The sequence below is a fragment of the Gambusia affinis genome, linkage group LG02 (assembly GCF_019740435.1).
Source record: "Gambusia affinis linkage group LG02, SWU_Gaff_1.0, whole genome shotgun sequence".
NCBI classification, from domain to species: domain Eukaryota; kingdom Metazoa; phylum Chordata; class Actinopteri; order Cyprinodontiformes; family Poeciliidae; genus Gambusia; species Gambusia affinis.
Genome location: NC_057869.1, coordinates 23,530,176 through 23,548,644, shown reverse-complemented (window position 1 = coordinate 23,548,644; position 18,469 = coordinate 23,530,176). Strand labels below are relative to the sequence as shown.

The 18,469-nt window shown below is 40.5% G+C and overlaps 1 protein-coding gene across 1 annotated transcript in view; it reads left to right on the top strand.

The window, feature by feature from the left end:
* The first annotated feature begins 431 nt into the window (after window positions 1-431).
* The window catches only part of fbn1 (fibrillin 1), an 85,556-nt gene continuing 67,518 nt past the window's right edge, over window positions 432-18,469 (top strand). Inside the window, exons 1-2 of the mRNA XM_044134742.1 lie at window positions 432-599; window positions 17,593-17,672. The gene's annotated coding sequence lies outside the window, so the exon portion shown is untranslated. The remainder of the gene's footprint in view (window positions 600-17,592; window positions 17,673-18,469) is intronic.

Below are 18,469 nucleotides of genomic sequence, written 5' to 3'. Positions count from 1 at the left end.
CTCTGCTGCCAGGAGGGAATGACCAGAATGCTGGCTTACTTTCCCAAATCATTCTTCTTTTTTTATGATAAATTTAACTTGTGTTAATTTTTTTTTTTTTGATTTCTTATTCTGATTTTGTGTGCCTGATTCATATTATGCTTTACTTTTTCTGTGTTAAGAATATAGAAATGACATGTTTAGTTTTTATCAGACAAATGGCAGAGAAATGGTTAAGATATTCTGTTTTCTGTGAAGCAAAAATAAATCTAGAGTTATTTTACATAAAACCTTTCCAGTTTCTGTATTTACTCTCATCAATCTTTAAACATTGTAATACCCCACACATACGTCCGTCCGTCCTTCTGTCCATCCATTTTATGGAGGGTTTCTAAGGCGTTACCAGGTGAAACGATGCATTAAGATTAGATGCCTAACAGTTAAGTTATGAGAAGAAACATAACAAACTGACGACGAGATTTAAACGGATCCCGGATGTGCATGTAACGACAGAGAGGGGGAAAAGCCTTATGAAAGTGACAAAAAGACAAAAGGAGAACAGGAAAACCCTCCGTCTGGATGCTAATGAGGCTTGCTAGCTAACGACCTACAGAGCGAAAGTGAGTAACAAACACCACACGAAAATGTCGGGAGGCGTTGGACAAATCAACGTTTAGGACAGGGTGACCAGACGTCCTCTTTTTCCCGGACATGTCCTACTTTTCAGACCTAAAAAAATGTCCGGGGGGAATTTAAAAATCGTCCGGGATTTTGGTCAACTGCCTCAAAACACATTACATAGCTTACAGTGCATTGTGATTACATCGCAAAAGCAAATCTCTAATGAAGGGGAGGGAGGGGGGAGTACAGTGTTGCATTTGCCTGCAGTCATTTTTACATTAGGGTGGCTCTGATTGTAAGAGCGCAGTAGTAGCTATAATGATGTTGAATGAATGAATTTCTGTGTATATCTTAGTTCATACAAAACATGCAGCTCAATGTTCTTTACTACCGCTAGACTCAACATTGTATTTAGATATATAGATTACCAGACTGTCATTAAAACTAAACAAACTAAGATTTCTGTTCATTGCATTTTCTAAATATTTACTGGTCTGCTTTCCTTTTTTTAGGTTGGATGTGGAAATGCAAAGAATGCAGCAAGCATTTTTCAAGAAGATCTGAGATACTGAAACACTTGAGAATTGACCATCGGTTTCACGGTAGGCGGCGTCCCTATCCATGCATCCACGCACAATGTCCCTGTTCGTCCAAGACATGGAATGGTCTTCAGAAACATCTCTCTAGAAATCATCCTTCTCTGGAGTCCCAACAAAGACACTCTTCTTTCAAGTGTTACATTTGTGGAAACAATCAGCTTTCTACTGAGCACGTTTTTTTCCAACATATCTATGAACATCTGAGAAAATATGAAGTAGTCCCATGTATGTTTTTTTAAAAGAGTTGTTCGTTATACAAGATCTTTTAAGAATGTTTTGCTGTCTTTGGCAGAGCGACACCAATTTCATATGGCACAGCAGATATTTATGTACCCTCAAAAACCTCTTCTGGAAGTGTCAACTGTCTCAACTCTTTCTATTGATGTGTTAAAAGAAGATATTGCACAAGCTATATGGCTCAAGCACCCAACAATGGATAATGTGTGCCTGGCTAAAAGTGTCACTTTCAATGGATTCAACTACAGAAATGGAATGATACTTGCACATGGGACTTTTGGAAGGGATTCCAGAATTTACTGAGATCATCCACATGTTTATTCTGAAGGAGAGACTTTTTTTCATTGTTAAGAAACTGAGAGTGTGGCACTGGGAACACTTCAGGGCCTTCGAAGTTGAAGTGAGCCCTACCAATGACATAATACTTGTGGAATCAGATGAACTGACTGATCCATATCCCCTGGTAGCTTACACTGTGGGAGGAGTGCGTTTCATTACCCTGAAAAGATATATTCAAATTTAAGGTATGCATAATATTTTTCTCTTTTTTTAACATTTAAGATCTGCATATTCATGAAATCATTCTATTTTAATGTAATTCATTCTACTTATCACTTTTCAAAATCTGCACTAAACTGACACTGTACTAACTTAAAGGTAGAGTATGCATGGTGGGCAGAATGGGTATTGCAACTATGCAGCCCATTGCAACTGTGCTGAATATTTCTAATGGGATATTTTCCAGAATATTTACTTAGTATTAACCTTGTATTTACTAGGTGACAAAAATGCCTACTTGAAATTTGAAATGAATACTTAGAATGGCATGGTGGTGGTAATTATTTGTGAAAAAGGTAACATTTGTGAATGGGCAGCATGTATTAAGGAAATTAACTTCTAAAAGAATTACATGACCTACCTCTAATGTGGCATGGATAAACCGTGTGACTAGACTAACCTTGAGGGGCTGACATACTGTGACAATGGACTAACAGACAGGGGCACTTGTACTGATATAAAAGGGGTGCATACGCATTGTTTTATATTAGACTAACTTAAAGGGGCACTGATGCACCTTACTTATTACAACTCAAAGCTTTCATCTCATCTGTATGTTGACACAAGGTGGTTGTGAATGTGAATTAATAATTTCTCTTTCCTTCTGTCTTTTGTTTTATTCTCCTGCCACCCAGGTTTTGACTCCAGCTTCCTGAACGTCACTGACTGTCAGGGCATCTACATCAACAACTCGAGATCCAACTTTGCAATATGGCCACTCCTGTCCGACTCCTCATCTTGTTGGGTGACGAAAGCGCTGAGAGGATGGAATTATCAAGGGTGCCGGACACAGTTGAGGAGCTCATTGAACAGGTCAAAAATGTATGCAAACTTTCTGGAGACATCAGGCTGCAGTACAAGGATGATGACTTTGGTGGAACATTTGTTAACTTGAGCGCAACGTCCATGATCAAAGACCTTACTACAATCAAGATCATACAAGCTGCTCCTGATATTGTTCTGAGTTTCATTGAAAGTGTCCCATCTGATCTGAGTGACTTAGACACAAGCCTTGCCTCACGAAACACTGATACAGATGACACGGTCATACTCAGCCACAGCTCTGACAGTGAGGGACTGAGAAAAGAGCCGTGGCCAAAGGAATTCATCATTCCGCCTTTCTCCCTCGAAACAGAAGGTCAACTTCAAAGAGGGAATTCAGAATATGCACAGAACCAAACCAGACTGACACCTTCATCAAAAATGCTGTCCGACATACTGGAAAGATTGGCAGAGAAGATTTTTTCCTACAAGGCGTACCCCACTGATGCAGACCTGAGTGATGTTGCAGAGGCTCTGACAGGGAAACATCCCTGCCTGAGACAACCAGACTCCTTCAATGAGAGTTATGGATGGAAACTGAGGCTCAAGAGCAAGATGAGCAACTACCGCACTCAGCTGAGGTCACATGGACTTTCGTCTGAGCTCATGGTGAACACACTGAAATCCAAATCACGAGAAGATGCTACTCCCTTCCCAGCAAAGAATGTGAAAAAGGCGAGAAGAGGTGAGACCAATTACTATCCTCAACCCAGCAGAGACAGTCCAGAAAACCTTGAGAAAGAAAGAGCATCTCTTCTGACTGAAATAAAGATAAGAAACAATGAGAGAAGATGGCCAGGACTTTTCAGTTCAGGAGGCAAGAGATTGTGGATCAGAAGCCAACCATCGAGAACCTCATGGAAAGATGGCCAGCTTTATTTCAGATGGAAGAGGTACACTTTTTACAACTTTTTGTCTACTTAAGCCCATAGATGAGAAAATGTTTTGTTTTTTCTATTTTCTTTATTTCACATTATTCTTAAATTTAAGTGTATTTCACAATGTTTTCTTGTGTACAGGTTGATGCAGAGTTTCTGCGGGTTACTGCAGTTCCCCTCCTGACCAGATTTATGGCGCACCTTGACAAGCACTCCCCGCAGCTGCTGAAGATCTTCAGAAAGAAAGGAGGGATCACTAAAGCAAAAACTGCCACGATCCTTGAGTTTCTTGACCAGGTATGATGTGCAGTATATAATTAGCCACTAACGACAGCCCTCAATCCTTCTACATGAAGAGGATGTGCAGATGATGTGCAATTGATGTACATGGCATTGTTATTGTGTGCCAAGTTTTGCACCATATTCACTATCAACCATTTAAAAACAGAAAAACATGTGCCACCTATGAGTACATTAATATGTAGTTGCGCATAGAAAATAATTTGTGCACCTGTCACTGCACCAAAGATACTTTGACACTATAGGAACCCAAACAGGAGCCATCCAGTCTGTCTTCATATTTAAAGAGGGACTACCAGTGGCCTCTGGCAGATGTACTAGAATGGCTTTACATTTTCACTGCTTTCAATTAGTCTGCCATGGATTCAATATTGACCAGGCGCACACTGTAAAAGCACTGTTTATGGTAGAGCTGGGAATTAAGTTGCTAGACTAGTCTACACATCGCATAATAACCATTTTGATTGTCCCTATAGGGCGCTGATGCAGATTTCAGAAGGGAGTGTATCCTCAAAGCTCTCATCATCTACCTGGGAGAACGTGTTGAGGACCTTATAAAGGAATACATGGTATGTCCAGATATTTTCTGTCACAATGATGATTCAACTTTATTCATCACGGGAGACCACCTATGCCATTATACAGTATATAGTGATTAATGAGGTGTGCCAGACTGCAGTTGTTCAGTTGCATATTTTGTATATTTTGCCTCAGGTCTCCCAGAAAGATCAAGCCGAGCAGGAGCTGGAGAGGACCACCATGGCAGTCTTCGTCTTCAGAGAGAATTCAAGCCTTCTACAGCAGCCCCAAGACGTTGGGATTGTCATTGATGGTGTGGAAGTCCTCAAAGAGTTGCCTTCTCTTGCAGCCGGAGTGGCAATGCTCTTTGGACTTTGCTATGCTCTTAACATGGAGTATCCACAGGGTTTCAGGTTCACCTTTGAGGCCCTTCAGAAGATCTTGATGGAGCTTGGTTCCAACAAGATGACTTCCAAGATTCGCAAACTCAGTGGTGAACTCAAAACTGCACAGTAGTGTATATTTGTGTGTGCTTAATGTGTGCATGTAGTTGCCACTGGCATCTATTTAAGAGGTAGACCACCTCACAGCACTTTGTTATACAGGCTCACGGGGTCACTTTCATGGAGTGCTTTTATTGGAATTTTAGTTCTTTGATGATGTTTAGAGATGCAACATTCCTTCAAGTTCAGATGTGTTTGAACAGTACAACAACAGTGGATGCTTTCTGTCCATTTAATTTTGCTTGATAAGCCATATTGTCTTTATTTCATTGCTCTGATGTAGAGCAACAATGACATGTTTATATTTGTTTGTCTGAACATGCAACTTTTTTTGTCCTTTTTTACTTGAGGAATAAATGGCTTAGAAAAAAACTGTTGCTGGAGTGTGTTAAGTGTGATGTGAGTGATGCAAATTGTTTATGAAACCAAGTTTATGAAATATAAAAAAAAAAGACTTTCATGGTGCCAATGAATTAACTGGTGTTAATGCCTGAATATTAGTTTGGTGCAAGGTATATATATTTGATAGGTTCAATTTCAATATATTAGTTTGGTTCCAAAACTAAAATGTAAATAATTTAATTTGGATAAAGGTGAAGAATTAATATTGGGTCAAGTAAAGTAATATGGTTTGAGTCTATATTAAATAGTCATGTTGTACCAAACCTCTTTATTTAGATTCTGTGAAGTCAAATATATTAGATGCAACAAATGGACATCAATTTTTTTAATTTAAGCTGGGCCACACTTTTTCCAGTGTAGAAAGAAGAATCGAATAATTAGGCATACTGCATTTTGTTCTGAATATGTCCATTATGTTTTCATATCACATTATTCATATTAAATATAATATGAATAATGTGATATGAAAACATAATGGACATATTCAAAGCGTTTCATTTGTATTTTAATTATTTACACCTCTGCAATCATTTATTTAAGTTTTTTCTGCTCCACCTCTGCATTTTCTCTCCCTGTGGGAACCGAATGACGAAACAATAACTGGAAATAAAATTGCGAAAGTATGGATATTGACACTTAGATCTTTATGTTTTCTTTCACTTTTGAGGTCCCGTGGAGGACCAACTCCACAGAACTCAAACTGCATCTGTGTTTTCCATCGAAATTAAAAGGTTGCATCCGGGTATGTGGCTCGTTACTGTTGTAGTCATTGTTGACCACAAGATGGTGCTGTGGGTCTTCATAGAGCCACTGCCCTGAAAGTATATAAAATATGTCCTGTTGATTGGTCAAATGGCCTCGTGAAGGACTGGCAGTCTGCTGGTAGTTTATCTTTCGCCTGGTGACAGCTGGGATAGACTACGGCCGCTCCATGACCCCGGACAGGAAGAGCGGGTTTAAAAGGAAATGATACATAGGATGAAGCCTGCTAGGGTTTCCTAAACTATTTGTTTTCGTTCTCGTACAATGTATATTACATCTTATTATGAAAAGGAGCCACTGCAAGTTTGTAGAAAAGACAGACATAAATAAAAACAATAATTCTCTTCGTTTCTGTAGCAAATCTGATGGTCTGAAACAGATGTGTGAGATGGAACGGTGAAAACAGCTGGTTATCACCCGCCTACAATAGCTGCTGCCAGGCTTTAGTTTTATGCTGCCTGTTACGTATTCACCTTATAGCAGTAAAAGTGTGCTAAAAACGCAAATTTTAGCAGCTTTCATGTGCCTGAGGGAAGCCTGGGAGGTCTCTCCTGTCCTAATCAGCCTGAGTAAAGCTTGTTAGGGTGAGACCAAGGAAGAACCAACAGCTGATATTCTTTTGAGTGGTACAAGAAAAGATAAATACTGAAAGGGTATCTCAGTGAAAAAAAAAAACAAACACTTGAAGCCTTTCTGTTCTGAAGATGTGAGATGCTATCAGGGCATTCGTAACTTCCTCACAATCCCAAACTTGCGGAACATCTGATAATGCAGGAAGTGGAGCTGCTTGAAGTGTTATCTCCTGTGTTTCCTACACATTTAATGCACAATTTCAGTGTCATCACAGTGTGAGCGTAAGTTGAAGTGGTCAGTCCAAAGAGCCACGGGGATTTCGAGTTTAACAATTAGTCGCCTACAAAAACACAAAATGTGAAATGAAATGCAGCAGACTGACTGATTCGGATTTATCCTCGCATATTTTCTCTGAGTCACAGGAACCTCTCCCAGAAAGTGTCACCAAGAACAACAATGACCTCCACTGTGATGCCATTCTGTCGACTCTGAGAGGCCTGCTGACTGTCACAGCCTGTCGAAGCTGTGAGCTCATTGTTTAACCTCTGACCCCTCATTAGTGTCAAAATAACAGCTGGGAAGCTGAGATGCTGGTGCATAAGCATTTTTAGACCCTTCATCAGGTTAGGAAAATCTTTTTTTTATTATTTTTTATTACAAACCATCAACATGTGTTTTAGAAAAAGATAAAAATTTGAACATATGTTATCTTCGATTAAGCACTACTTCCACCTCCCATAATTCACTGCAAGGCTCGTAGTCCAAGGTTCCCACTTTTCTTCTGAATGTAACAACGGCCATGATGGTGGACAGCTAGTGACCTAAAAGATGTCTTCCTTTCAGAAACCTCAAGGTTATTCTGTTCATACATTATTCCATCCGTGTTCAAAACCCATTTAATCCTGCTCACAATTTCAAACATGACTTCCCCATGCTATCTATGATTGGAAACCACTTTAAAGCCAAGACAGAAACAAATGAGACAGGCTTGCTCACTTTTACACACAGCTAAACAACAATCCAAAACTATAAGCGACCTACAAACACGCCGTTCTTTCTTTGAGGAAGAAACTGTAAAACTGTTTCTTCTGTAAAACTGTAAAACTTGTTTATGACGAGTTAACTGGAAATATAAAGATCAGCAAGCAATGCATGGTGATGGTCACAATGTATTTTTTTTTATTTGTGTCTACAAAACCAAGTAAAAACAAACAAAACTTTAAAAACTTTTGCTTAGATGCTTGATATAAGTCATAAAGGTAAAAAAACAAAAAAAAAAAAAACTACAAATCTGAACGTTGAGGATCCCTCATATTTTGCTCCCATGTCTTCTGTCCATTTGTTAGTGTGAATAATTTCCTTGAACCCCATTGGTGACATGACAGCCTCAGAAACAGGAAATGATAAGCATTCAGGGTAATCTCCTCATTCTGTGGCTTTGGTTGGGAACCAAAAAATAAAAGAGCTTTTGCAGTATCAACTGAAAGGCTGATGAGCCTGAGGGCATTAACTTAAAACACACAGACACACACACGCACCCATGCAGAGAGAGAGAAAGAGATGCGCACACACTTAAAAAAAAAAAAAAACATTCCCAGACCGTGAAACGCCTTTGTGGAACAGTTGAAACCATAAAAAGCACCCCGAGTACAAGCGCATAAAATTGTTTCTCGATTCAATGTTATCAGAGTCACACAGAGTTCAGATCTGGAAGGAAACTAAGAGAAACTTGGTTGCGTTGCGGCAGTCACTGCAGTGCTCCACATCCATGCACCTCTAGAGGCAGTTAAAAGAAGCAGACACTGAGTCATGTGAGGCTCACAAACAAATACACGCTAACAAACAAATAAAACCCTACGGGGTCTTGCGCCTGGTTCCGTTTCCTGTTTGTAAAAGTCCAGATCTAACAAGGACGTGCAGCAGATCAGGGCAACAATGTCAATCAAAAAAGCAAATAGCAAGAGTTTTGCAGAGTGATTACAGGAGAAAAGTTTGCATCAATATGTGCTTCTCTGCTTCACAGAGCTCAACTTTGGCTGCCGGTATGAGCAGCATGGTGTCTGACCTTTGAAGCTACTATGTAGGTGTGAAGTTGAGGAGAAACGCACTCAGACTCTCATCCACTCACACGGAGTCATCTGCAGTCCTGGAGTCCTTTTACACTTTCCAAATTTCAACTCTTTCCACTCATTCTTCAATTCTGTCTTTTCACAAAATAGGTCAGTGTGATTCATGTCATTAGCTCACACCCTATCAGCTATAAGCAAAGATAATCTGCCATTTGTTTTAAAGATAAGATTTATTTGTCATTGTCATCAACAGATTACAACGAAATTGAGATTGTGCTTGACTCGAGTTAAAGTGCAGGTTATATATATACATTATATACAATATACATATACATACATAAAAAGATAAAGAAATAAATAGTACAAAATGAGAAATAAATAGACATCAGAAGATGGTTGCAGCGCCTGGAGGTGTCGCAGAGTTTACAGAATTTACATTTTTAACAGAGTGGTGTCAAGAGCAGAAGTTCTTATGCCTTTGAGTTTAGTGCCATAATTGCCATCGGGTAAAAACTGTTTTTTAGGCGATTTGTCCTGGTTTTTATTGCTCTGTATCTCTTGTCTGATGGCAGCAGCTGGAAGAGACCATGACCAGGGTGTGAAGAGTCATTTAAAATGTCCATAACTTTCTTGCGGAGCCTGGAAGTGTAAATCTGTTCCATCGTGGGGAGAGGGCAGTCTATGGTTCTCTCTGCTGCCCTGACAACCCTCTGGAGCACCTTCTTGTCCAAGGATGTGCTGCTGCCGTACCAGACACACAGACTGTACGTGAGCACACTGTCTATGGAGCAGTGATATAAGGCCTGCAGCAGGTCTGAGGGGAGACAGTTCTTCTTGAGGATTCTCAGACCGTCTCTGCTGTGCCTTCTTCAGCAGCTCCTTGGTGTTGGTGCTCCAGGTTAGCTTGACCTCCAACTCCATGCCCAGAAACCTGAACACTGGGACCCTCTCCACACAGGTCCCACTGATGGTGAGAGGCTGGATGTCCGTTTTCTTTTTCCTGAAGTCGATCAGCAGCTCATTTGTTTTGGAGATGTTGAGGAGCAGGTTATTGACTTTGCCCCACTCTGACAGCCGCTTCACCTCATCCCTGTACTCCAGCTCCCCCTTCCTGTCTGAGATGAGACCAACAACAGTCGTGTCATCTGCAAACCCTATGATCTTGTTGCTGAGGTGGTTGGAGACACAGTCATGAGTGTAGAGGGTGTAGAGAAGTGGGCTGAGCACGCAACCCCGTGGCGATCCGGTGTTCAGGCTCAGAGCAGTGGAGGTGTGGGGGCCCAGTCTGACCCTCTAGGAGCAACCTGTTAGGAAGTCCAAGATCCAACTGATGGGAGCCCAACGTTTACTAGCTTGGACACCAGACGTTGGGGGAGTATAGTGTTAAATGCTGAGCTGAAGTCCACAAAGAGCATTCTGACATAGCTCCCCTGCTTCTCTAAGTGGGTCAGAGTGGCATGAAGTGCTGTGGATACAGCGTCCTCTGTGGACCTCTTTGCTTTTTAGGCAAATTGGAGAGGGTCCAGCTCATATATATATATATATATATATATATATATATATATATATATATATATATATATATATATATATATATATATATATATATATATATATATATATATATATATATATATAATTTTACACAATGTCCCCCATCTAAGAATCTAAAGGAAATTGTTGAGTTCATCCTTGGGTTTGCATCTCTGTGTGTTTGTGTTCCTGTTTTTGGTTTCTCCTTGGGATTGTTACCATGTCCAACCTCGTCAGGACCAGATGTTCACTTGCTAAGTGTTGACATGCACTAGTGGAAAGTCAAGGCTTGGATGTACATAATGAACACAGCCCATTGGGTTGTCCTAATAAGGAGAGCTGCACAAGTCTGTGGGTGTTTTCTGTGTAATACAGCAATGATGATGAGGTGGGGGATTCCAGGATTCATGTGCAAGACAGTAGACAGAGATGTGGGAGACTAAAATCTAAACTCCACTGTTGGCAGGCTACAAAAAGAGCCTTTAACTCCAGCCTTGCTTTCTATTTCTCAGCTCGCGCTCTGGGCAGCAGCTCCAACTTTTCTCTTAGACTCTGACAGTGTGACTTGGACTGCAGCAACCAGCAGGAGAGAGGTTTCCATGATGTTTTTTTCCCCCTCATTCTGCTCTTTTAATCAGTGAATATAACGACGCTCCACAAGAGCTTGTCTTCTGTTGTCACCTTGAATTTATTAAGTTTGCCTAGTTTTTGGAAACTTTAAAAATTTGAAATGTATATTTCAAATAGTGTTTCAGAAGCAGGGAAAAGAGAAGGTTGGATTTATTACATGTGCTATTTAACCAAACAGTCATACGTCATATGATATTTTCCTTTCGTTTTGTCAGAAGTATTGTTATGGAGGTAAAAGAAAGATTGGTGGCAAAAATAACATTAAGGTGCTTTGGTTTAACTATAGCATATTTAAACAAATGCTAACTAAGTCATTTGTTTCATAAGCTCTGGTCTAAAGACAACATCTTCTCCTACATAGAAAATAGTAACATACCACCCAGTTTGTGCTCGCCGCATTAAAGGAAAAATGTTTATGACAAAAAAATTATTCACACTTCTAGGAAATTATGGTGATGTGGTAATTTTGGCTCTTGTAAATAAAAGTGTATGTAAATGGAAAAAAAAAAAGCCGCAATTTCTTTAACAATGTCAAAAATACCAATAATTTCCATTTTTTGTAAAATGCTTTTCTTTATCTCCCAATCATACATGCACCTTTTGGGTTTTTTTTTTAAATGACCTTCCTCAGTTGTACATTTCTTTGAATCTGAAGATGCTATTTCCAATGCAGCATTTATTTCTCTCATATTATAAAACTACCCCCTGTACAGCCTCTTGTTCTTACTTTCTGTTTATATCATTTTTAATTTCGTGTAAATCTCTCTCCCTACTTTGCTGCAGGTACACCTGAATCTCCCCACCGAGGGAGAATTCAGGATATTTGCATCCTATTCTATTTTAAATCTACATGAAAAGTGGAAGACATTTTTATTTCTATGAAGTGAGCTCTGCTGGTCCTCTCTCTTTGACTCGAAGTCTCTCGCAGATGGTAGCTGGGAACAGTTGGTAGGAAAATTCAGCAGGGAATGCTTTCCATTCCTAAGATGGTCAGATTTGTGTGGGGGGCACAGACTGCATAAATCTCATGTAAAGAGGGGGAGGGGGGGTAAGTAGGCTGTTAAAGCAGCCTGGACACGATCCAGTTTGCCCCACAAGGGATAGAACTTGCATAAAACTGTGAGCGTTCAGACACAGCATGTGGACAGCGCAACATTAACACCTGATATCATATTGCAGCTGAGTGTTACAAACTGAACTGTTGCGTGCATGAATGGAGGACAATATGTCGTAAACGTATATCATTCACTGTTAAATATTTGAATTTTAGCACAATAAAAGCTGTGCGGCTTACCTAACAAAACATTTCCTCCACTCTGATCTAAGCATTTCCAGTGTTTTACACGTTATATGGATGCCAAGCAAATACCAGAGTAAAACTCTTGTTGGTTTCAGTTCCTTGTGAATAAAATCAAATGTTAGGAAGAGATTTCAAGATGCTTCTAACATCTGACCAGCGTTTGCTCTGTGAAGTTCATGTGGATCAGTGTAGTGCCAACTGTGTCTCTCCTCTCCCCGATGAGAGGAGAGATACAGTTATTGGAGTAATTAAAGCAGCAAGTTCTATAAAGGTGGAGCCTCAGATTCAATCTGGCCTTTGTTAAATCCAGCAAACCATCCCATTCGTACTGCAGCTGAGCTGCTTGAGAGAAAACTCAACAGTAAGAAAAACACTTGAAAGTGGATCAGTCAAATGTGCCATGTTTGTTGCCACCTGTGGTTGTATTTCTGGGAAGGTGAACGCCAGACGTTGGGGGAATCAGATTCATCATTTGCTTTGGAACAATCTCACGTTAACGCATTAGATCATTAGTTATTCAATGTGTCACAGCAAGAGTAGTTTCTAATCATTTCAATCCAGTGCAGCTCTTCGGATACGATTTAATGGCTTCTGGGAAGCTGTCATCCCAAAATGAGTCAGTTTTCTCTCATTTTGCTCCACATTAGTCATTTCACAACGCCTCTTAGTTAGCTGGGATCCTTGAAGTGCCGTGCTTCCCCAACGTCTCAGTTTTTGACCTATAAAAAACGGGGACAAGACGGCAACAAGCTTCCATAATGATGCTGCATTTCCCCCCCCGTTTACAATTTCTTGGTTTTCATTATTTCTTTTGCTATTGGAGCAAAAATATACACTCACCAGCCTCTCCGATGGACACTGGTGTCCACTGACAGTTTGGGCGTCAAGTGGTCATTAAAGGGCACCTTGCATTAAGTGACCACAGGCTGCTTTAGCAGTGTACATTTTTTTTTTAGAAGAAGTGCTTGAGCATTACACATAATCATGCCGTTTTGGGTCTCATACAATAGACTGGGGGGGGGAAAGATTTCAGAAGGGCACTTTTTGGTCCAGAGGAGAAAGAGCAGGTATTTAGCACCTGCTACTGTCTATCTGTGCAGCTCCCTGCTGATAGCCAGACTTATTCAACTCCTTAGTTATGAGCTGCAAAACACGCAGTTTATTAATGCATTTAGGCACCAAAGAGAGGTAAAGGAAACTTATTGACGTTTAATCTGAGCATCAGAATGGAGAAAATTTTGAATTTAGGTGACTTTGAACATGTCACTATTATTAGTGTCACATTGGCTGGTCTGAGGATCTCAGGTTTAAAATGACAGAAAGGCAACAGCAGTTTAAGGGACTTCTCGTCACAACCATTGTATGAGGAATACCATCTCTGATTATACAGCACAGCGAAACCAACACTCTGCATTTATACCAACAAGAACAGATGTTTTTGGGGTTTTTTCCATTTGAAAGCTCATATTTGGAATAGGTGACCTGGACCGCTTCCCTTAATCCACCAGGGAATAGATTGCAGGTAATCAGATTAAGTATCATTTCACGGTGTGAGTAAGCACACCCTGAAATTAAGAGAAATTAAAATCCAGGTTAAGAGCAGCCGCACTTAAACCCTGGTCCCAGGACGTTCAAAGATGACTCACTATCCAGCCTCGTGCTGCTTTTCCGTCATTCCTCTCATTGCTTGGAAACATCATCCTCTTAGTATTTGTGATTCACTCCCATGGGGAAACCACGGAGAGGGTGAAAGAGTGCAGGCAGCACATACAGGTGCACGCAAGAAAACTGAGGAGACTGCTTCAAATATTTATCATTTCTTTGTTTATGCTGGAACTGGGGCCTCTACTATAAGTAATGTTTGTGTTAATGAAGGAGAGCTTTAGGGATAATAAACAGACGTTTTTAAACTGCTCAGTATTTTACACTAATAACTCGCATAAACGACCCGGAGCACCAAACTCGCCTTTGAGCCGGTTGCACACGATTTTACGCCGTTTTTGCGTGTGTATGTGAGTCACGGAGACGAAGCAGGAGGAGAGAGCTGTTTCTGCTGCAGCTCATTTTCATGAAATATTTCACATGAATATTGGCACCAGTTGTGCTACAGAAGACAAAAGGAAATGAACCGTGGCTGCTGGAGCCAAACACAACACACTGTGTGAGAAAGTCTGCTCCAGTTGCTGCTCCCAAAACGGCGAGAGACAAAGCAAGCAGGGCAAAGCGTCTTGGCGTGTATTTTATGGACGATTAGTTAAAAAAGAGCTAGAGAAAAATTGTGCTTTGTCATGTTTAATTGAAAACGGATTAAATAAGTAAATAGTTAATGATAAAAGAGAAATGTGGCGGGCTGTAAAATTCACAGCACAAACTAGCCGGCTGCTTAAAGATGTTTATCTGAACTCTGTTTCATTCCTCAGACTTTTTAGCTCTGCCATTTTAGGCACCAAGAGTAAACATTTCCTAAAATGAAACCCACGCTTACTTTCCTGAAAGAAAGGAGATTAACCGAGGGAAGGATGGGGACACACTAGTGGGCGTTTGAGTGGGTGGAGTGAGATGGGAGGGGTGTGTGTCTTCCAGCAAATGACACTCTTTGTGTAAAGGAAGAGCAGGAGGCATCAGCTTTCTCAAATACTACACATCTTGTTGATGAAAAGCATGACCAGAAACCTCCGAAGAAACGTTTCTGACGTCACCGCTGTGACTCCAGCAGGGTTGCAGGAGTTGTTGAGTGGGAGTATTTATCAGTCTTTCACAATCTCCAAAGCACTGTTATCTGCTTGGCATATTGCATTTGTAGTTTCTCTTTCTTTAGCCTTTGACACAGAGTAGCGCCAATAATACATTGACAGGACACGTTTTTGCAAAATTATTTTCTGGTAGTCCCGCTACTGAGCTGCCACTGGGTTCCTTCTCCAAGATCAGGAGGAATTCAATGGCAACCCTACAAACGTTTTGGGATTTGAATTCCTTACATCAGTCAAACCGTGGAATTAATTTAATAAAATGGTTGCATTGAAAATGTGAAAGAGGTCGGTGGATCACTTCTGGTTTCTAGGAACAGTTCTCTCTCAGGACATGAAATGTTTGGATGAAGGCGGAGGAGAAACTGTATTTCCTGTAGGTAGACGCTTCCTTAGGAGCTGCTAGCTCAGGAGTGGTCAAACGTTTTGGCTCAGGGGCCACATTGAAGATTTGACTGCCAGGCCAGGCTAGCAGCAGATGCATACATATCGAACATAAGCATAAATAAGCATTACAGTTTTAATACTTACATTCACTTTTATTGGAACAGTGTTGTTGATCTCCCTTTTTTGCCAGTGCATCAAAGTCAGGTGTTAGTTTTGTTGTGGTAATTCTCAGAAGAGATCTGAGGATTTCATCACTCAGCTAAGCTCTGTGGGGTGTTTTGTTCATCACACTAAAAGTCTGTTCGAAACATGTAAGTAGAGCCAAACACCACCAGCATCCTCTGTGCCATTTTCTGAATATTTGGAAATTTAGCTGCACTTAATGAAGCATAAAACCCATCCAGTTTAAGAGAGTTGGATTTCTCCTTCAAGACAGAGTCACATTGGAGATCAATAAGTTCCTGAGGTACCGTTTCAGGGTCTTGTGTGAAGGGAGATGAAACTAGCTGCCATTCTCAGAGCCATAGACTAACGTCCTTCTTGCGTGGACTGGTTGTTAGCACAGTTAGCATGTCCAGCCAGGGTGAAAGTGGCGGCTGATGTTGTTTTCTTTAAAAACAGCAACCGTTTCTTGACAGATAAGGCATACAGCTTTTGACCGGACTTCAGTGAAAAAGTATTTAGTTGTCCATTCCTTATTGAACACTCGACACTCAGTGTCAACTTTTCTTCTCTTTGGCCCAGTCATTGTTGCAGAGTTCACAACAGAAGTCCGAGCTCCACAAAATCAATTCATGTATCACGGCGCCTAAAGCGCCCCCTGGTGGAGCGCCAGGCATTACAGGACCAGGCGAAATTAATGAGTCATGATTATAATATGATTTGATTTGGGGAATTCTGTACCAATCTTCGGCGGGGCAGATTAAAAAGACTAGGGCCCCTGTGCTAGAGTCTTCTGCACTGCCATCATTCAGTCAGTCCTGTTCTCATCCCTCACATCACTGTGTGCTTTGGCTCATCCATAGAACTGGACAGGTCCAGACTGCAACAAACAACTTTGTTGTTGTTTTTTTTGGTCTGATGTAATTAAATTTTAAATGTTATGTTTTCATAAACTATTAGTGGAAAACCATCATAATTAACAGAAATAAAGAAATAATGGCGTTCAACCATCCATCTGCGTGTAATTATTCTAATGTTTTTCACTTAGTGATAAAAGTTCTTGAAATAAACGGCCTTTCAATGAAATCCTGATTTACTGAATGGATCTGTGAGTTCTCAGGCAGACCCAGTCTGCTGCAAATTAATGCTGGATACAACAACAAGACTTCACAACTGTGAAATTGGAGGCTTTGTAACAGCAACCTTGAAGCCAGTGGATGACATACTGATCCTCCCCACCCAGTTCATGTATATGTTACACAGGTTGATGTCTGCTATTCCTAGAGAAAGAGAACGAGAGAGAGAGAGTTGAAGCTCTCATATAATGAGGGAGAGTCCATCTTACTGTCAAAACAACGCCTCTAGTCCACAGTGGCTACTTCTCCCCTCTGCCTCTTCTCCAGACTCATTCCAACTCTGAACCTATTATCCTCTGACCAGCTGTCTCTTCTGCCAACACCTACAGCTTCTCATGCATACCACTTGACTTAGCTAATTTGTTCACCTTTTACAGTGTTTTGGGGACGTTTCCGTTGTCATTTACGCTCTTATTTCTCCAGTAAGAAGAGAACTTTAGTTAGCCTTTTGAGCACTGGAAAGTAGGTAGAAATACTAGCTCAGGCACAACTCCATCATCATTTACAAAAGTACAAGAAGATGACAGACTTTTATAAAGTGCTCTGATTATGTTAATAAATTATTCCAGATGATGTAAACAGTGACTCCGGTGCATGAAATGCATGTAAAATATGTAATTTTCTTCTCTTGGCCGATAGAAAAATATTAAATATACATATGCTTAAAACAGAAATTTATCATTAAGGACATGCTCCATCTGCGATCTTGCCCGAAATTTGTTATGCTGTGGACCTGTTTCTCTTTCAAAAACCATGGGAACCTTGCGCATATGTGCGACATCATAAACATTTTGAAATACAAGGAGATTATAAACAAAATTCTGGTGGCCTCTGCAAGAAAACTTAAAATGGTTCTTGGTTTTCTCTTTGAACAGAATAATGAGCCAAAACATCTGGACAAATGGATACCAAAATGTTCTACCATTTCCCATTTGTAGAAGTCAAGAGGAGATGAGTAAGTAATATCCTACTGGTGCAAGAAGTTTTTCTAAAGTATAATTATTATTATGCCTATGATAATATGTATTGATGTTACTTAAAAATAATGAATAAATAAATATTTTAGTTTTTTTTTCTCTTAATTTAAATGTACCAGAAACTTCCTGAACTGCAACTTTAAAGCAAAGGTTCATACCAAATGGAAATTTTTGCATGCTGTCATACTTCAAGCTGTTTAAAGAAACAACCATGTGCAGAAATAAGGTCAGAAACATGGGATAACATCAGTCATTTAATGTTTAGGAAGAGCTCCAGAGTAGTCCTAATAGGACTTAACCAAAGTATGAGGAACACTCTTTTCAAGCCCTCTATTTAGAAAAAGAGCAAAGCAGCAGAAATGCACAGAGGTTTAACTCTGGGTGCCCTCAGACAGCAGGTAGTCTTGAGGCAGACTGCCTGCTGTCTGTTAGGTAAACACGATCTTGTCAGCAGTGACGGAGAGGCCATGCGAAGGGCAGGACTCACTGCAGAAACAGCAGTAGAGCATCGATGAGGCTCAGTTTGAGGTGGCTGACGCTTCCAAGAGAGTACGTCAGAAAGACAAGAGGAGATCTACGCCAAAATGACAACTTGATGAAGGGAAGCTGATACACATCAGACACAGTGCAGGTGAAAGTGGGCTTTTAATCACGTGCTGACAAACCTTTTGTCTTTCTCAGCGCTCTTTCCCACGTATCAAAACAGAATCAGCTTGGAGGGAGTGAAAGGTGTCAAAGCCAGTTAGCGGAGAAGGGAGGAAGAAACGCCGCCCAC